This window comes from Alosa pseudoharengus, unplaced genomic scaffold, assembly GCF_046254945.1.
Source record: "Alosa pseudoharengus isolate Yale_2024_CS ecotype anadromous, Long Island Sound unplaced genomic scaffold, YU_APseudo_1.1 YU_APseudo_1.1_scf_8, whole genome shotgun sequence".
Classification (NCBI taxonomy): domain Eukaryota; kingdom Metazoa; phylum Chordata; class Actinopteri; order Clupeiformes; family Clupeidae; genus Alosa; species Alosa pseudoharengus.
Window position 1 is genome coordinate 27,003,800 of NW_027468870.1, and position 21,857 is coordinate 27,025,656.

Genomic DNA, 21,857 nt, shown 5'->3' on the forward strand with positions numbered 1-21,857 from the left:
CGTTTTCACACCTTTAACCAAACCCGTGAAAAACATCTTCACTCTGTAACCACTACACTTCCTCCCGTAGCCTAATAGCCTATCACGTATACAATTGCGTTTTAAATACACGAAACTGGATGGAGACATCACTCGCTCTCTTGCACTCGCTGGCGGTCCCATTCGCACATTTAATACCTCTCTTTCGAAAATTCAGTTGTAGCCTATTTAAGACTTTTTAAGGATCGATCCTCGGGAACCCTGCTTTCTGAATGAAATAGTCTGACCTTCTCCATGAATTTTAATTCTATTAACTATGCGCTTCTTCGTTGGTGTTCAGACGTTTCTTCTTCCTGTCGGCAGACTGGGAATCGAAAGTAGGAATCGAAATTTAAACTTTTGAACGATTCCGGGAAAATCGCAAAGATAGTCCCGGTTCCAACCAATACTCGATATTCGATACCCAAGCCTACTTACCAGTGACACAGCAGCCCACCGCAAGCAACAATGACACCACAAATGTGCAGCTACAGGGTACCACCACCAGGTGACTAGCCTCCCTCAAAGAGGGCCCCACATCTGCTAAACAAACAAATAAAACAGCACCACAAGGGGGCAAAAAATACAGTAAGCCTATACAGACGTGATGGTAGATAATGCAGGCACACCAGGACAAAAAGAAATACAAACACACACAAATGACAACCAGCACCAGACCGACACTAAGCAGTTACCAGGTTGAAGCATATGCCACTTATGCCCCGCTCCTCTACTAATGCGGCAAGCAACATGTAGGCTGACATAAACGCCAAATAAACCCAAAGAATACAGGCAGACGTAGACATTAAGTTAATGCCCACAAAAAGAAACAAAACAGACACGGACCTTACTTGGAAACGGCACAAAATTAGGCTACACCAAAATAAACTACAGACAAGACAGCAGCACGACCCACGCTATGCACCCCACGTAGATGGAAAAGGCCACGCTACCTGGACAGGACAGAAAAGACATTGAACATAAAGCCTTCTACTGCAGCCTAGAAAGTTACCCATTAAAGCAAGCATCGTACATACCTATGTTCGTAACTATGATTAGTGCACAAAGCGCCGCATGGAGAGCACTCACCCACGTTCAGCTACAGGCATACAAGAGAAAATGTTACGACTCAAAACAGAAAATAAACTATGAGAGATTTAAGACAAACATAGGTGCATACCTGTAGAATGAATAAGGGATGGTGTCTAAAACACGGGCAGCAGGAGTAGACTAGCCAGTGACCGCGAAGCTACAGGTGAAGACAAACATTGATTAAACCATGTTATTAGTCCGGCAGCAAACGGGAGTATTGCAACATACCTGATGACTGAATCCGACACGCTAGGGGGTTAAACAGGCAGAGCTTACAACGCTTCTTCATACCTGGGTGGTTTTATACTGTCCGGCCAGTAATCAGTGCGAACAAACTCCGGTGTGTAACTAATCACCACGCCCCCCTAGTTAGCGGGAGCAGGCCAGTGTGGGACATGTAGGGAAAACAGACAGACATGGGGAAAAGACAGAGAAACAAGGTGAACTGGCTACACCAACACTACTTTAAAGTAGTTTAGCATGCTACATGTACTAGTTGATTGGATTAAATTTGTGCCATTACCCTAAGTAAGGTTAACTATTTTGGAACTTCATTTCTTTACCTATGTAGACTTAGAAACACTGAAGTCCAAAGGACTTTGTAGTGACGTTGTCCTTGGGACTGTTGGGCCGTTTAAGATCTTTCTGGGCAGTTTGGAGGCCCTTTTAGGCCCATTTGAACTTCCTGATGAGGTAATTTTCTATTTCTTTTAAAAAATGATCCTCTTGCCCCTTCTAGGCTATATAACTGTCAGCCTTTCACTTCAACTTGACTCTATTGTGATTTATTGTAATTGTTATATTTGATTATTTATTACTTTCTCAGGTAATGGATGCCCTATTTCTAGTAATCAGCAGGGTAACCCATACCTTTATAATACTCTCTCTCTCTCTCACACACACACACACACACACACACATATATACAAACATCAAATATAGATATAACATGATTTAATGACTTAAACCATTTCTCTCCCTCGCTTAGGGCCAGCCTGGGACAGAGGCAATAAGTAGCCAGGCTATGCGCCTGATTTTGGAGGGCAGCTCCAGGTCCAGGAGCACTTATTTTGTAAAAGTAAGAGTTATGTAAATGTTTAAGGCTATTGTTCAGTGCTACAGAATACATACGTTCTCAAGTTTATTTATGTTTGTTCATGAATGTTTTCTTTATTTCCTGTCAGAAAAACATTCTTAATGGATCCAGGGCCGTCTTCGGGCCCTACTTGTTGGGCGAGTGCCACTGGACCCTCTTTGTAGGTTGCAGTTAGGTTATGCAGAGACTATTATGCGCAAAATAGCATCACACATTTGTCATCATTATTGTTGCTGTTTTGCGATTCCCATTTTGTGTTGTTAGAGCGGTTAGTGCTTGACATTTTAAAAGAGTTTCAGTGATTTTCAACACAGTCATTTCAAGATTGGTTGAAATTCTCCTTCAAGCCTTTCTCATACGTTTTCCCATCTTCTGTATAGCATTGCAACTTGGAAGAGGGAGAGATAGCATTTGTCGACTCATTGGGGGAGCAGCCACAGTGTTGCTCCCAAATAATTGAAAATGGGAGGTATAAGGTTTTTGTACTGCTATAAAATGAGGTAATGAAAATTAAGTAGAGATCTCTTTCACACTTATATTCTCTAATCTTTCAGGTTATTTGCTGCTAGCAGAGGCTGCCAAAGGTCCTGGAAGATCATTAAAAGGGACCATGACTTTCAAAATGACTCGGTGTCATGTGGAGTGTTCTCAATAATGGTACAATTTGGTCATTTTCTGCATAATGTATAGATATTTTTATTTTTCACTTTAACTAGAGCAATTTTGAATAAAGGTGCATTGCAGGTAAAATATTAATGGATCTTGGACATGGACACAGTGCTACCTTCAGCACATGATACAGTCATGATCGTGTAATTATATAATGAGCACCATAATCTTCCGTTGTAATATAGTCCCTTTCCCAAATTGACATTTTTAACCACAATTTGTTACGCTGCTCTATATGTTTCAGATTTGTGTGATGCAGTCTGGTATTAGTGATGTTACTTAATTAAAATAGACTTTCTGTTGCTCTTTTAGTTTGCAGAAATGATCCTCCAGGGACAACAAGGTCACCTCCATTGCCTCCCCATCTCCCAGGAGCGGGAGAGACTAGGGACTTTGTTGTTTAAGTCCCTTGGTAAGTAGTATACATTTAGACCGTATGGGTGCTCCTTATTGAGCTCTGCTGGCTGGTTATGGTTGCTTTTATCCAAAGTATCATTGTATTATACAAAGCATTTGTTTTTTGCAGATAGTTCAGGCATCTGTACAGTTTGCTACAAGAAGATGTCAGGGAAGAAAAAGGCTAGTGCTAATGATATTTTATCTAAAGCAACATTCTGCTGTCAGATTAAAGCCAAGTACACATCAGACGATTCTTTTGTCACAGATTGGTCTAGGGAGTCATTAACATAATCCTTGGGTGAGTGGTGAATCGGCAGTTAAATCTGTGATGACGAGGGGTCACATGTGAAGTGTCATATGATGCGTTGATAACCCAAACTCCACCTCATCAGGGACTGGGACTTAGGGCTGTATTTTGGGTCACCAGCGCATGGCGTAATACTCGTTATTCACCCGCGCAAAGTTGAATTTGGTATTTTGCACCTTTATTTTTTAAGCATTGCGCCCAGGGGTGTGGCAATTAACAACCTAGGGAGGGGTCTAGCGCGTTGTCTAAAAATCGTTATCATACACCACCTAAACCTGGTCAGAAGTCAATGGCGAGTTGTTCATATGCTATTTTAAGAGCGCATGTCACCAGTCATGCAGGTGCACGCACCATCCTATCATTCACGAACGCACACCAGCGCACGTCCATGCAAAGCATTACAAATTGCACGATTACAATGGGAAACATAATTAGAACAAGGATATTACGAAATACTGTACATCTCATAATGAGTAGTTATTCACCATCATTTGCAAATTGGTAATGACGGTTAAAAGTGATTAGGGGAGAGGCGAGAGACACGTATGGAGCACAGCTGAAGACGCACTGTCACGAGATATAAGCAACTCCTCTGCAGGATAAATGTTGTTTTATTCAGTCATTTGAGCAATATTAGGGTAAGTGTTGCTTTTTCCAGCCTATGTTTTCGGTGGTAACCCATTGTCAGTCAATAGTGAAAGTAACTGCATATAACTGTCTTGTCGTTGACTGACTCCTTGGTGAAGTTAGTTTCACTTTGCCAATGAGTTTAAATAGACGAGTGCAAATGTGTGAAGGCTATGCTAGGTTTTAGTAAAGCATGGTTTAAGAATGACTATTCTATACGGTCTCGCAAGCAGCCTCCTTCAAATGCGCCTTTGAATGCCAAAATACCGTTGCATTTATTTGACATATCGCATGTTGCGCCGTTAAAGGGAATGACAGATGTCATTCTCATTGGTTTAAAATGATGTTACGCCCCAAACACACCCATATGACTGATTAAAAGACCTAGGAACACCTTGTTACGCCATGCGCTCCACTTTTGATAGCGAAACCCCTCCCAATGTGAACTGGACATCCTACTAAATTTGAATAGACTTTTGACGAGTGACGATGCACTTTAGAATGTCATGATAGGGCCCTTAATTTTAATGACTCCCATGACTGGTCTGCGACAAAAGAATCATTTGATGCGTACTTGACATAAGTATTTATCGTGCAAAATCTTTTGCAGGAGACATGCTCATTCTGCTCTACAGAAAAGAGTTTAAAGCCAGGTAGGACAACACACACACAAGTTGGACCCAGCGTTGTTACTGATATTAGTTAAATTGCTGTGGCTAGACATACTGTATTTTATATTCTATTTATGCACGTTATATTACACAAGCAATTTAATGTTTCAGCACCCGCCCAACAAATTTGAATGTGTCAATTTGACTTCATGTCTGTTATGTGCTTACAAGTGCATGGAGTTTTTTTCTTGATCTTTGAGCTTTTAATTACTTTTGAAACTATGTGCAGTTAATGTGTACAATCTTTTGTTTTTCAGTTATTAATCAGAAAAGCGTGACTGAATGGATACATTTATGTCTGTGGTTGCCTAGCAACAATAACCAAAGAATAGGCCTAATATTAAAATCGATCCCTTGAATCTTTGGTGTGGATCACTAAGAGCTCACTTGTTAAAGCATGGGGTTTCCCTGTTATTATTAAAAACCATTTTGACAGAATATGAGATTCTGCATACTGCAGGCTCCGCTTTAGTATCTATACTGAAGTACCGTTGCAGAGCAGTGTGTCACTTTAGCCACTAGGGGCACCCATCAGGACCTGATCGCGAGGCTATGAACAGTAAATTTACATTTAGACTGGGTGGGATTCTTACATAATATCCAATAGGAGTCTTCTACCCACCCTCTCATTAGAATTTGCAAAATAGCCGTTTCAGGCACTAGTTAACTAGTGAGCTGCTTCACTGCCACACATGCAAACTAGTGAGACTTCAATTGTTCCACTAGTTAACTAGTGGACAAAAACGGTCAGCTTGTTTGTGTTTTTAGGTGTAACTAGTTAACTAGTGAACAAAATATACATGCCACTAGTTAACTAGTAAGGCCCACAACACCCTCACTAGTAAACTAGTGGGTATTTTGGCCTTTACATGTTAACAAGTGACCATTTTGGCATCTCACTAGTTAACTAGTGGGGCTGAAATGGCCTTCACTAGTTAACTAGTGGGCATTTTGGGGAACACTAGTAAACTAGTGACACTTTTTGCACCTCACTAGTTAACTAGTCGAATGGAAATTGCCATCACTAGTTCACTAGTCGGTGTTTTGGTGCACACTAGTAAACTAGTGACACTTTTTAGACCTCACTAGTTAACTAATGGGCATTTGTGTCTTCACTAGTTAACTAGTAAGCAGTTCTGCCTTCACTAGTTTACATGTAAGTGTCACACTGAAGCCACTAGTTTACTAGTTAAAGTTCCTTTGGCCAGCATGTTAACTTGTGTGCCACATGCAAATGTTGTGGGTGGGATTTTGTGAAATTCTGCGCTGTGATTGGTTGTCATCTTCTATTTGGACATAGGGAGCCAATAGAAAGCCTCAATTTCCAGAATTCTCCGCCTCCTAATTTGAATTCTGCGCCACTAGTTGACTAGTGTGAATTTTGTCTTGAACTAGTTTACTAGTATACATTTATGACCTCACTAGTTAACTAGTTTGGACAAAGGATGCATCAACTAGTTAACTAGTGAGACTACTGCCATCACCTAGCTAGCTAGTAAGCCATTTATGGTTCACTAGTTAACTAGTGACATTGACCTACTGCAACTAGTTAACTAGTGAGGTGTTTTGCCTTCACTAGTAAACATGTGCACATTTTTGGCAGTCACTAGTTAACTAGTGAGACCCAAAAGCCTTCAACTAGCTGACTGGTATGCATTTTGGCCTTTACTAGTTAACTAGTGGACATTTCTGGCTCTCACTAGTTAACTAGTGAAGCTGAAATGTGTTCACTAGTTAACTAGTGGGCATTTATGCTGTCACTAGTTAACTAGTGTGCACAAACATGGCTCACTAGTTGACAAAAATGGCTTGCATGTTGGCCTGATATCAAGATATCAGAATAAATGCTCAAGCGGCTGGCCAAATTACATAGAAGTTAACAAGTGGGAATTTGACATTCAGTAGTCAGCTAGTAAACATTTTGTACCTTACTAGTTGACTAGTAATATATAGAAGTCTTAAAACTAGTTAACTAGTGCACATTGCAATGTCCACTAGTTAACTAGTGAACATGCTGAGCATTACTAGTTAACTAGTAAGATATGAAACATATGAACTAGTTAACTAGAGAGAATTTGGGCCTTACTAGTTAACTAGTGAGCATTTTGGCTGTCACTAGTTAACTAGTTCACAGAAACATGGCTCACTAGTTAACTAGTTGACAAAAATGGCTTACATGTACATGACAATTATGCCTGATATCAAGATATCAGAATAAATGCTCAATCGGCTTTCCATACTCTATAAGCTAGTGAAAGGCATTCATAATGTAGATATGCTCACTAGTTAACTAGTAAGCATGTCCTGTTCCATTACTAGTAAACTAGTAAGGCCAAACATGTCAACTAGTTAACTAGTGAAGGCCAATGTCTCACTAGTTAACTAGTAAGAGTACCTTTTGCATTACTAGTAAACTAGATAGCTCCAAAAACAGCCACTAGTGTGTGTCTTGTGCGCACTAGTTAAGTAGTGAGCTGCTTTACTGCCACACATGCAAACTAGTGAGACTTAAATTGTTCCACTAGTTAACTAGTGGACAAAAACGGTCAGCTTGTTTGTGTTTTTAGGTGTAACTAGTTAACTAGTGAACAAAATATGCATGCCACTAGTTAACTAGTAAGGCCCACAACACCCTCACTAGTAAACTGGTGGGCATTTTGGCCTTTACATGTTAACATGTGAGCGTTTTGGCATCTCACTAGTTAACTAGTGGGGCTGCAATGGCCTTCACTAGATAACTAGTGGGCATTTTGGGGCACACTAGTAAACTAGTGACACTTTTTGCACCTCACTAGTTAACTAGTCGAATGGAAATTGCCATGACTAGTTTACTAGTGGGTGTTTTGGTGCACACTAGTAAACTAGTGACACTTTTTAGACCTCACTAGTTAACTAGTGGGCATTTGTGTCTTCACTAGTTAACTAGTGAGCAGTTCTGCCTTCACTAGTTTACATGTAAGTGTCACACTGAAGCCACTAGTTTACTAGCTAGAGTTCCTTTGGCCAGCATGTTAACTTGTGTGCCACATGCAAATGTTATGGGTGGGATTTCGTGAAATTCAGCACTGTGATTGGTTGTCATGTTCTATTTGGACATAGGGAGCCAATAGAAAGCCTCAATTTCCAGAATTCTCCGCCTCCTAATTTGAATTCTGCGCCACTAGTTGACTAGTGTGAATTTTGTCTTGAACTAGTTTACTAGTATACATTTATGACCTCACTAGTTAACTAGTTTGGACAAATGATGCATCAACTAGTTAACTAGTGAGCCTGCTGCCATCACCTAGCTAGCTAGTAAGCCATTTATGGTTCACTAGTTAACTAGTGACATTGACCTACTGCAACTAGTTAACCTAGTGAGGGGTTTTGCCTTCACTAGTAAACATGTGCAAATTTTTGGCTGTCACTAGTTAACTAGTGAGACCCAAAAGCCTTCAACTAGCTGACTGGTATGCATTTTGGCCTTTACTAGTTAACTAGTAGACATTTCTGGCTCTCACTAGTTAACTAGTGAAGCTAAAATGTGTTCACTAGTTAACTAGTGAGCCTTTTGGCTCCCACTAGTTAACTAGTGTGCATATTTTGGCCCTCACTAGTTAACTAGTTCACACAAACATGGCTCACTAGTTAACTAGTTGACAAAAATGTCTTACATGTACATGACAATTATGCCTGATATCAGAATAAATGCTCAATCGGCTTTCCATAGTGAACGGCACTTCTGCATTCGCGACCCTCTATCGGCTATAACCGCACTATGCAAGTTTGCCAGATCGGGTAGCGGATCTGTAGTTCGATGGAATGAGACATAAGAAACTACAAATTTGACTTGCTTCTGATGTCGCAATACATTATACTTTCATAAAATCATGCAACGTACTCTACCTTGTCTGTAGACATCGTTATTTACAAAACCAGTGCTGGATAAACAAGCGTGCGTGCGACAGGAAAAGTGCTTTGGTGTTGCTTTAAAATGGAAATTAAAGTAATGTTTCAAAGTTAAGTTTGCACATGACAGCAATAATGTGCACTCATGGATATTATTTTTTGACTAAGGTATTCTGCTTTTATCATATAGGCTAGTAAAGTTCCATATGTAAAATCATAACAGGCTGCTCTGTTCTTTTGTGTTGTCGTTAAGCCCGTGTTTGGATAAGCCTAGTGCGTATGGCCGGTGCGCACATTTTATTTTATTTTTTGAGTCGCATCCAGGGATAGTGGGGGTCGCCAGTCTCTGGCACGGATATTTTGGGGGTCGCGGGTTGAAAAGTTTGGGAACCCCTGTCTTAGTCAACGACAAAACGGTTATACACAGTTAATTACTTTTTACTATTGACTGACAATGGGTTACCATTGAAAACATAGCCTGAAAAAACAACACCTACCCCAATAATGTTCCAATGACTGAATAAAAAACCGAAGGACATTTATTCTGCAGAGGAGTTGCTGCTTACATCTCGTGACAGTGCGTCTTCAGCTGTGCTTTATATAAACCTTTCGCTATAGACCAGGATTTTCTTGGTCAGTGGTGTGATGCTTTTTAGATGGTGTAAGATAGTGATTTTTAGGTAATGCGCTAGACCACACCTTAGTTTTTTAACTGCCACATCCCTGGGCGCATTAATTAATAGAAGAGAAATGCATGGCGAAAAATTTGAATGTAAGATAGGAGTACGCTGTGCGCTGCATTTTAGATCGCCAAGATAGAGCCCTGATTCATTTTGGACTACCGTAAAACTTCAAATAATAGCCGAGTCCCAAAGAGATGCCAGTCTCTTTTAAACACCTGGCGTGGCTACAGGTTTGGGTTAAAGGCCGGTTTCCAGTAGAGGCCTGGTCTTTTTTTTTAGTTTCGGGTTGTATTTAATCTTTTAAAACCCGTCAGATTGTCTGTTTAAAGCCCAATTCACACCAAAGATTCACAATGACACGAAACCGTTACAGAAAGGAGGTTACAGCGGTGTGAATTAGATGTTGCACGTCGTTTCAAGCTGTCGCAAAGCATTCACCATGTCTGGTCACAGTTGCAAGGTTTTAGAATGTTGCATCAAGTTGCTGGTTAATAGAATGTTGCAGGTCTTCTTGTCGCAAATCTTGGGTGATTTGGGCTTAAGTATGGCGCAGACTGCGCACGTTATGATTAGATGGCATTAAAAGACTGCAGTGGGGAAAAGCTAGAGTTCCAATTTGTATAACTTTTTTTCAATATGAACTATGCCTATATGTCCGACTTCGTCATCGTTCAATTCATCCCTTGTGTTTAAAATGTGCGGATAGGCCGATGGTAAGCTTGTTTTTACAACAAAACCAGAAGGGTTCGCGAACGTTATTCTTTATTCTAAATGCCATGGCGATAAAAAGAAAGAAGTCAGAAAAGGAATTAACCCTAGACTAGGCTATATCAGAGCCCGTCTACGGACATTCTCTGGCTATATACTGAAATAGGTTAATGATGTAAAGTCAAGTGCGCTTCTATGGGACTGGTGTGTGCGCGCACAGTTTTTATTGATGAGTCGGAGTGGCAAGTGCTGCGCATAGTTGCAGTGGAATGTGGCTGCCCAGGGCATTATAAAACTTCTCACTCTTAGACCTACTCATACACGGCACTGAAATGGTGTATTTAGCTGTCTAAATCATATGCTGAATCATATGCTGAGGGAGAAATCGTCGGATTAGCCTATTTTGTTATTCAGCACCCCTGGTCAAAAATATGTTCCCTCGCGCTTGGAAGTACACTTGTCAAATTTGGCAAATACAAAACGGGAGAAACTATATGGTTCATGCTCTCTCATTCTGTTTCATTCGTGCCGAAAAGGAGGGAGAATGAAACATTATTCACGTTCCACTTTTGCATGAATAATTCCTGAACGGTTTTGGTCAGGGCTGATAATGCCACTGTATTTGACAAAGGGCCGATATAGGCTATTAGCTAGTGACAAAATATGTCGATAGTGTGGAATAGCCTAGGCTTTCTAGCTACTTAAAGGAATACGCCACCCCTAGGTGAAATTGGGTCAGCCAAAGCGTTTTATAGCCGACCTAGCCATTGTCCTAATCTAGAAACGGCCCGGTTAGCTTTATCTTAGCGTAGTCGCTGTAATCCGGCGATATCAGCTAGCATGTCGTTGCAAAAGTGAATCAAATAACTCAAGATTTTTTATAATTATTTCTCGTAACCTGTACATTCACATCGAGTACAAATGCACATGAGTTGCAGGAGTAGGAGATGGAGACAAATTGACAAGCATGATTTATTTTTGCGAAGAGAATATTCAGGACTGAGAGGCGGTCATATTTTGTACCGCTATGTGGTACATCTAGTTTATTGCTGCCATTACTCATGTTACTCTGTGGGTATTAGCTACAGAGGACCTGACACTTCAAATGCTGGCATATCACGTCATTTAAAATGAAACTGTGTTAAGCAGACATGAACGGCAGGCTGAACAGATCTGCAACAGAAGGAGGTTGCTATGTTAACTCCAGCTGAACTCAAGTCAGCCATCTTCACCAGCTAACACGATAATCCAGTTACTGTACAACAAAAGTATGACAGTTACGGGAAGATAATCGCTCAGATTTTCAGATTTTTATTAGGCCACTTGAAAATAGGCTATGGCTAGGCTAATTACTGGAGGTATTTTAATATTATGTTTGTTTTGCTAATGCTTAGGCGAGGCCTCCCTGTGGTTTTCATCAACCTAATAATCTTTGAAATGTCAATTGTAAACACTAAGGTGAAATGCATTGAAACTGACATGCCACCAGAACAGACGTTTTATCGGCTTTGAGGTATAATAAAGTCTAAAGTCTTGTAAATTTACATAATGTAACATCCATAACGTCACATCCATAACGCACCATTAATAGTTTTAAAAGTAAGAAAGGGGCACAATTTGGTCATCACACTTTACATTGATATAAATCAGCTTTGCACAGACACTATGGACATTGTCGCATCAACACTGTATGTGTAGCATAAACTTTTCCTATAAAACGTTATGGATGTGACATGGCCATGAAACTTGCTGACTTAAAAACAAAAGCCTTACAAATGTAAGGAGTTGTGCTCTTAAAGGCAAGCTGAGCATAGACATTGCTCTACCATTCCCTTGTCAATGTGGAATTTGTCAAATTACACAATTTGTGTGAACCTTGGGTCCATTTATCCACTTTTTAAATATGTATAATATTACCATGTGAAAAATTTTGTTTCTGGTATGGTTGCACACCATATTTATGATGTGAAAAGAGTGTCATGGGTTGGCACACTCCACACTCACACCACCAGTTTGTGTTTGCTCTCGTTCTCTCATCTGACTCGCCTTGACTAGTCGCAACGTCCTCTCTTCCCAGATCCAAAGCTCGCAACTCCTCTTCAGTGAACTCAGGTTCGAAAAGGTAGGGTCTTGGATCTTGGTAGTCGAAGTCATCATCTTCATCTATCGTGTAATCTTCCATATTCATCGCCATTAGAACTCTTAGAGAAAGCCCACTTGTCAGTGTCAGCCTAGTAGCAGAGAACTTGGTAGTCACGCTGGTGTATTGCCGGAAGTTGAGGGTTTTCATATGCTGCGTGATGTCTTTGCGCCTGGCAGCGGTGCTTTGCCGGTGCTATGCCCGAAAATAGTTCCAAATCTAATTTGGTCTAGTAAATCCCTTTGTGTTAATTTGCATTGATATTTGTACTCGATGTGAATGTACAGGTTACGAGAAATAATTATAAAAAATCTTGAGTTATTTGATTCACTTTTGCAACGACATGCTAGTTGATATTGCCGGATTACAGCGACTACGCTAAAATAAAGCTAACCGGGCCGTTTCTAGATTAGGACAATGGCTGGGTCGGCTATAAAACGCTTTGGCTCACTCCTCCAACTCTAGGGACTCCTATTTTCTTTACTGTGCGCTTGGAGTTTGGTGCTGGGCTGGGTGGCCACTCACGCGGCACATCTTCGTGAAATCAAAATTCCACCAGAGCTCCAAGCGGATTTGTAACGTTACACACACCCTTACAACAGTGTTTACAGCTCTTTGATTCATGGTAAAATGTAATTTATGGTACATAGCTCATTAAGATATATAGCTCATTTAGATACACGTATGCTGTGTGTGCTTGCGTTTCTTTAGGAATCCGCCATCTTGGTTTGTATAGAAATGAATAGGCACACGCAGCCTAAAAGGACAGAATAGGTGACTGACTTCGATAGCATACAGGGGTGCGTTTCCCAAAACCATAGTTGCTAACCCGTTAGCAACTTAGTTGGTTGGCAATGGGAAATTGCATTGCAACCAACAAAGTGCTATGGTTTTGGGAATCGCACCCCAGTATAGGAAAGAGATACGCGACTTTCTGTTTATCCTGTTTGAAAATGGGTGGTATTGGTGACGTTTTCACAAGCGAGGGCGTGTCGAGGTGTAATGCAGAGAGGCTAATGGCCTTGACAGTCTGAACACAAACGTGTCAGGTTCATGAGGCTTGTAGCGTGGGCTACTATTACCAGGTGGCCCCTCAAATTTTCCTAGCCTGACCTGGCTCGACGGTCTGAAGCCGGCTAATGAGTGCACCATCTGGGGACTAGCAGTGCACCTCGTGTCATTAGAATTCTCAGTGTGAAATACACTCAAATTAGGAATTGTAAGTGCAGAAGTACGCTATATGAGATGCAGCGCTGGCCTTTGGAGTTCATGAAATAGTGTGTAGGTATTCTCATTAATGCAGCATTAAAACATTTTCAGATCAAACTGATTACCTAAAGGTGATGTACATCTTATGTTTACATATTGTAGCGTGGCTCGGACATGCTGACAGGGAAATGTGTTACTGTTATACTTACCTTCATGCAGTGGATTATGGGAGAAATGTACAGCTTAGATACTGGGTAAGCTTCCTAATGTTATGCGTTAATCACCGGTGAGTGACTTGTCATGTATGTGTGTAAACTAGCCGGCTGTTGTGTTGTCGGGATGAAAGGGTTTATGTTACGGGATGCCACCCAGGTTGTGTAGTATAGCCACTGGGGTATAAGCTGAGCCAGTCCAAGTTGTGTGTATTGTTCTCTGTAAATGCTGGTAATAAACTGCCAAGAAAGCAAGTATTCTTTGCCTCCTCACATTGGTGTCAGAAAGGTCTAGAAGAGGAGAAGGATGTATACACCTACGTGGACAACATCTGGAAGATCCATCGAACCCAAGACTTACGTGAAAGGCAAGATTCCCACCTACGAGATGGAAGAATCACCAATACGAAATTCATCACGCTTTACCACGGCAGATGGCGCCAGCGACCCACGACATAGAAGCGACCCAACTGCACTCGTCCCAAGCAAGTCGACGGCCTTGGACGGGATGCCGGGCTTAGAACCGAGCCCGCTGCCAGAGATACCTGCACTGAGCATGCCAACCCGCCCACTGCTAGAGATCCCTGTGCTGAACATGGCAACTCGTCCACCAGAGAACACGCCTAAGAGAGCCACAATGAAACTGCCAAAGTACAACGGTGAAGGGCATATGGAAACCTATCTGGTACAAGTACAGCTGGCAGTCGACTTTAATGGCTGGTCAAGCGAAGAGACAGGCGTGCAAGTTGGAGGGAAAGGCACTTCAGGCATTAATAGACTTAACGCCGGGTCAACACGCTAACTGGCCGGCGATCAAATGAGCCCTGCAGCGTCACTTCGGCCAGCGTATCTTCGTAGACGATGCACGGGAGAAACTAGCTACTCGTTACAGAAAGGAAGGGGAGAGCCTGGGGGCATTCGCGGTGGACCTGAGGCTCTATGCGCGAAGAGGATACGCAAGTTTTGCCGGTGTTGAACAAGAGGAGCTAGCGTTACAGGCATTTGTGCGGGGCCTGCGCCCAGAACGGCTTCGGGAGCACATCCGCCTAAGCTTCCCCCGCTCTCTGACTACAGCGCTGGACGAGGCGGAGCGTGTTGAGCATGTCCTATGCGCCAATAGGCAGCATGTATGGCAGGTGGAGGTGAACATGGAGCCCGGCAAGCAGGAGCTTATGGAGACGCGCCAGGTGGCGACGATCAACGCCCGACGATATCCACGGCGAAGTTCCGTACAGCAGAGGAAACGGGATGAGGGCTGCTACCGTTGCGGGGAGCTCGGGCACATAGCCCGGGAATGCCCAGCGCCCGCCCCGCGGACAGCACCTCAACAGCCAGCGCCAAACCAATAGAGGGTGGCCCAGTGGGAGGACCGCTGCCCTCGACAATCAACTTTCCTCCTGACCGACAAAGACTGGGATGCCTTGGCCACGCGCAGGGACTGTATGTGGACTATGACGTTGACGAAGTACTTGTGCGGGCGAGTAGTAGACACTGGCTCGACCATTTCAATCATCCGACCGGGTGTGTTACCTGGCACCGAACTGTCAACACCACCTGGCTGGGTAGCCACACAGACACAGATTGCCACAGTGATGGGAGAACGGGCACCCATGAAAGGAAGAAAAGCCATGACCGTTACCATTGCTGGTCGCACTGTCCAACACCCATTCTGGTTGGCTGATATACAAGATGATGGCATCATCGGCCTGGACTTACTGACTTGGTGGGGGGCCACAGTAAATGTGAAGGAAGCTCAACTTCGCATAAGCAGAGCGACTGTGGACCTGCACGCTGTTGGGGAAGATACAACAACACGAGGCGCTGCAGTAGCCAGTACCGAGCTGCCGGTCGAAAGCCTATCAGCTGCTGATCTACCGAGGGCACTCGGTCCTCTAGCTCCACACCACAAACACCACGCCACAACCGAGCCTGCCCCAGCCAGGACACGTCGAAAACGAAAGGAAAACACCATGCCAAGCTGCCACAGCCCCACACCATCGCCATCCGAGGAGACGAGACAGGCAGTACAATAGTTGTGTATGCGCAGCCAGGAAGGGCTGCTGCCTAGCCAACAGCTTCAATTACATCAACTCCTCCAGAATTTTGGGGACATATTTGCTGCTCGGGATGAAGAGTGCGTCGGTACAAATTTAGTCCAACATGACATTGATACAGGGAACGCTCGCCAAATACGTCTTCGACTCCGGCGTCTGCCCCTAGCCAAATGAGCTGCAGCGGAAGAGAAGATCACCGAAATGGCAGCAGCAGAGGTTATCGAGCCGAGCAACAGCCAAAAAAAAAATCAGATGTGCCGATTCTGTGTCGATTACTGACGCCTGAATGAAGTCACGCGTAAAGACTCTTACCCGCTTCCCCGGATCGACGACGCGCTTGATGACGTCGCCGGGTCGAAGTGGTTCAGCTCGCTGGATCTACGGAGTGGGTATTTGCAGGTGCACCTGACGCCAGAGGCACGCCCCAAGATGGCGTTTTCCATCGGGCAGGGGCTGTGGCAATTCAGGGTCCTACCATTTGGACTTTGTAACGGGCCTGCTTCCTTCGAGCGCTTAATGGAGCGAGTGCTTGCAGACGTGCCACGGAGTCGCTGTGTGGTGTTTCTTGACGACCTACTCTGTCATGCTGCGGATTTCAAGGGAGCCATGGCAAACTCGGAAATGCCATCTGCTGCGGAGGGAAACAGCCTTCCTCGGGCACATCGTGGGCGAGGCCGGCGTGTCAACCGATCCAGGCAAAGTCGCCGCCGTGAGAGACTGGCCAAAACCCCGCGATGTTGCCGAGCTTCGGAGCTTCTTAGGGCTAGCGTCCTACTACAGGCGCTTCGTCAAAGACTTCGCTTACAAAGCCAGCCCACTGTACCGGCTGACCGAGAAGTCACATCCTTTCAACTGGAGTGAGGACTGTACGAACACATTCGACAGACTCCGAGCAGCGCTAGTGGAGGCACCTGTGCTGGCATTCCCTGACCCCACCATTTATTCTTGACACTGATGCAAGCGATGTGGGTGTTGGGGCGGTGCTTTCCCAAGAGGGGGAACATGGGGAGCAGGTTATTGCCTACTTTAGCCGGGCTCTCTGTCGAACAGAGAGAAATTACTGCGTCACGAGAAGGGAACTGCTAGCGGTGGTTCTGGGGATAAGAAACTTCAGAACTTATCTCTATGGAAACAAGTTTCTACTACGCACAGACCATGCCTCACTCACTTGGTTGCTAAGTTTCCGTGAGCCGGAGGGACAGTTGGCCCGATGGCTGGAAGCACTACAAGACTATGACGAAATACGACACAGGGCTGGCAGGCTGCACGCAAATGCAGACGCACTGTCACGGCGCCTGTGTTTGGAAACAAAATGCTGCCACTGTGAGTGGAACGAGATGAGGAGCACGACAGCAGTGGATGCAATGCACAACGAGCATTCGAGAGAGATGAGAGACTGCATCTCCAGGAGTGCGGCCACGTTGCCGCCCGCAGACACCAGCGGTTGGGAAGTATTCGACCGTCAGCAGCTGCGGCGGATGCAAGAGCAAGATGCCGTCCTCTCAAGGCTTCGTTCTTGGGTGGAAGAGGAACACCGTCCACAGTGGTCCGCTGTGTCTGCCCTGGACTCAGAAACTAAAGCCCTCTACTCACAGTGGCCCAACTTCACCATCCGGGATGGGTTGCTGTATCACCGCTGGCAGACACCGTCGGGACAGCGAGAGACACTGCAGCTGCTGGTGCCACCCTGTGTCCGCGGCCAGGTGCTCCAAATGAATCACGGTGCGGTGGGGACTGGCCATTTCGGTGTCACGAAAACACTACGCCGGCTCCGGTTACGGTTCTATTGGCCTGGCTGCCGCCTCGATACAGAGCAATACGTCCATTGCTGTGACGCCTGTACAGCGAGGAAAGAACCCGGACGGCGCTCCCATGCCCCGCTACAGCGGTACCAGGTCGGAGCACCCATGGAGCGGGTTGCCGTGGATGTCCTGGGACCCTTTCCTGTCACCGAGCGGAATAACCGGTACATCTTGGTAGCAATGGACTACTTTACCAAGTGGCCTGAAGCATGCGCGGATCTCAAGGGGTGGCAAAGGGTGGCAGCTGCCACCCCTGAGAGACAGTCTTGCCACCCCTGTTGCCACCCCATTTATAAATCAGATTAAAAAAAATATATAAGTATATTTTATGTTCATAGCCTAGTCGTTGACAGCCAAGGCAGCGACCCCCGCGAAATTTCACCATTGGTAGTAGGGCAGTCTGGCAGTGTCTCGGAGCACGCAGTGTGTCGGAGAAGAGAGGCTGAAGCAGTTAGCAGTGAGTTTAGAGGTAAGTTTGACACCAAGTAAAAAAAAAGTCCATAAGCAGACAGTTAACCCTCCAACAACCACATTGTTACGTTATTTACATCCGCAATACTTTGTTGTATCATCGAATTTATCAATGATGGTCAGGTAAGATAACTCTTTGTGTGTGTCGCTAGTTTATAACCTTTGATTAAAACTACTGCTGTCACAAAATTGGCATGCATCCACTTTCCCAGATGCTATCCAATTTTGAAAATGCCAAATTAAACTGAGATATCTAAGCGGTGTCATAGGCTGATGATGCACACTGCACGTTTGACTCACGTGGACACCTGTTATCAACAACGTTACCGTTTTCTCTCTGGTTGACCACGCATTTTGCAGTTAGCCCTACATGACTGAAATTCTACTCAATCACAACAAATAAAAGTAGCCCACTACTTTCAAACCCTACTCAGAGTAGGCTACTAGTCTAGACATTTGAAGCTGATATCAGCTTAAAATATTTAACTGGAATCTAAACAATTACATCTCATGCACTAAGCATGATGCATGAGATGTAATTGTTTAGATTCCAGTTAAATATTTCATTGGGTTTGCTGGTAGATGAACCAACCGAAAGCTGAAGCCAGCACAGCATCTGATGCATGATTAACCACATTTTTCTTGGTAGCTTATGCAATTTGAAATATATTTCTGTACAATTACTTAAACTTACTGAAGTGAGTGTATTTTTGTTAAAAAATACATTAAAAGTACAAGAAAACCTACTTAATTGTGGTAATTTGAGTTGATGTAATTAGTTAGGCTACATTCCACATCTGAATACCACCAAAGTCTTCAACCAGCAGACATCTGGCAGCCTTGGTACAAGACTGTCGGTTTATTGAAGACAGTGGTATTTCATGTATTTCAATTCTCATGGGAATACACAATATTATGTATCTAGTCAAAGTATTTACATTTTACTAAGGATTATGATTCAATTGATATGGATAGATAAATAGGAATTGTATAATATGATTTTAACCAACATGCTATTTTTACGTTTGACAAACTGCAGGTCAGATTAGGATGCAAAATGAAAAGGTTTGGCATAGCCAAGTTCTTTCAACCCAAGAAAAAAGGGGGTAACTGGACACAGGTGGAGAAGACAGGGAGAGAAACCCGGGGACTGGAGAGAAGTTGGGGGGTCGGAAATTGGAACAGCCCCGTCTGTTATGCAGACGCCACTAAGCCACTCGGGACGTACCCGCAGGCCACCCACTCATCTTCGGACTTTGTAATGTAAGCTGGGGTCATGGGGACATGGGACCCGCTTAGGGGGGGGCTATGTAGCGTGGCTCGGACATGCTGACAGGGAAATGTGTTACTGTTATACTTACCTTCATGCGGTGGATTATGGGAGAAATGTACAGCTTAGATACTGGGTAAGCTTCCTAATGTTATGCGTTAATCACCGGTGAGTGACTTGTCATGTATGTGTGTAAACTAGCCGGCTGTTGTGTTGTCGGGATGAAAGGGTTTATGTTACGGGATGCCACCCAGGTTGTGTAGTATAGCCACTAGGGTATAAGCTGAGCCAGTCCAAGTTGTGTGTATTGTTCTCTGTAAATGCTGGTAATAAACTGCCAAGAAAGCAAGTATTCTTTGCCTCGTCACAATATATAAGCCAATTACATACTGATATCTCGAGTTTGACTTGCATAGACTAGAGTTACATGACCAGACCTCTCAAGTCTCACGCATTGAGCGTGAGACACACGCATTTCAATGACTTCACACGCTCACACGGCACACAAGACATTTCTCACTCCGAGAAATTATTAACTTGCCCGCACAGAAATTTCTAAGGGCTATATTTTACAAACGTGTCACACAACGTTGCTGTCTGTGCACTCATTCAGCTCAGAGAGCTGCTGTTGAGTTACTAACCTATCGGCCAATCAGAAAATAGGATTTCTCAACCAATCAGGAAATAGTTTTGTTTTGATGTGGGTCCGCAACGTGGAGACTGCTGGTCCGCAGAGTCGTGGAGTGAAATTAGGCCTGGTGCTTCGTCTGATAATTTGCTGCACAGTTGATCAAGATACCGCAGACCGACAAAAAAAGAAAACAAACGTTTCTGCTATCGATGTCATTAAACATGGAGCCATACAATAAAGTGGTGGTATGAGCGTTCATTCAATGCAGGCGCCTGCGCGAGAGAAACTGAAACTAATCGATAACGTTGGTATCAAAGCTCCGCTTCAACCTGTTGAATGCTATTTAATTGTTTAACGACATTTGACAACAACGTTGATTTTTGGAACTTCCATAGAAACAGAGCAGAGACTGTATAATACTGTATAGCACTGAGTATTGTATAGTCAAATTTGAATATAACGTGGCCAAAAGCTATTGTAGCCTTCTTTCTATCGGTTAAAGCAACACCAAAGAACTTTCCCTCTGTCGCACGCATGCTATTTGTTTATCCAGCAACGGCTTTGCAAATAACAATGTCCACAGACAAGGTAGAATATGTTGCATGATTTATAAAAGTACGATGTATTGCGACATCAAACGCAAGTCAAATTTGTAGTTTCTTATGTCTCATTTCATCGAACTACAGATCCGCTACCCGATCTGGCAAACTTACATAGTGCGGTTATAGCCGATAGAGGGCTGCGAAGCGAGTACAGAAGTGCCGTTCACCCTGTTACAAGTTGATGAACCACTGAAACGATTTTGGAAACATTATTTTAAGGTACAAAAAACTCTTTGGTGTTGCTTTAAAGATCAACAGATCAGTGATTTACGCCTATCTGCTCGCCAAAAAAGCTGGTATTGTGTTTCCTGAATCCTTCAGGCATTCAAATTAAACTTTATTAAAAAACATGTATTTTTTTTTCTCCATTTCCTACCAATGTATGATGCTTGCATGAGGGAAACATCCCAAAACAATAGCACCCATATAATTGTTGCTGTTTTGAGAAGTATTTCTTTTCTTATGCAAGCATCATGCAACCATGCAAAAGCAATTAAACTAATTATATGTTACATTAGTAAAGCAGTCCTCTGATGTGCATGTCACAAAACATTTAAGTGAAAGTGCATATATAACAATATAGGCATAATAATGATTGTGATAATGATAATGACAATTTGATTTGGAGGGAGTGGGGTTGGGTACGTGTAGATGAGCCCTATGACCCCAAAGTCCACCATGACTGGGCCTCAGATCAAAGAAGTTTGAGAAAGGCTGGTCTACATAACCTGCATCAGATTGAGGTTTGCAGTGATGCGCCTGAAGGCACGGGTTGAGGACCCAGTCAGTTACGTCACAATATGCACATTTGTTTAAATTCATACCTACGTAATCACCATGACCAAAATTGTACTTTTTTTTTACTTTGAATCTTGAAAAAAAAAAAAAAATTGACCTACCTACCGACCCATTTTTTTATTTCTTTGGCTGTTACTGCAAACAAGAATATTTTTAAGGATGGCCTCATGACTGAAAATGGCTGACATTGAACCACAGTGCTTTAAATGGGCCCCCAGTATCAGTCATCAAGGCATCAAAATCTGCCACAAACACTTACAACACACAACATCACTCATAAACACACACACACACACACATGGACAGAACCACCACTGTTCAAAAGACCATTTTGGGGCTAAATGTGCTTTTTCTCATTTGGTTGTTTTCTGTTTGTTTAGAGCAGAATGAGCCACTGCTGTTCAAAGGGCCCATTTGGGTGAAATTATTATTATAATTTATGTTATTATTATTTAGTATTATTTACTATAGGGTTCTAGAATAAATAAAACAGTGTGTTTGAAATAATGG

The 21,857-nt window shown here is 43.3% G+C and overlaps 2 long non-coding RNA genes across 2 annotated transcripts; both read left to right on the plus strand.

Moving 5' to 3' along the window:
* Window positions 1-1,725: 1,725 nt before the first annotated feature.
* Window positions 1,726-2,164, plus strand: LOC143112500 (uncharacterized). The gene is made up of 3 exons (XR_012984770.1): window positions 1,726-1,803; window positions 1,937-1,969; window positions 2,099-2,164. It is a non-coding gene; the product is annotated as an uncharacterized LOC143112500 (long non-coding RNA).
* Window positions 2,165-2,793: 629 nt separating this feature from the next.
* Window positions 2,794-3,455, plus strand: LOC143111734 (uncharacterized). Its single transcript, XR_012984603.1, has 3 exons — window positions 2,794-2,863; window positions 3,188-3,287; window positions 3,402-3,455. It is a non-coding gene; the product is annotated as an uncharacterized LOC143111734 (long non-coding RNA).
* Window positions 3,456-21,857: the final 18,402 nt, after the last annotated feature.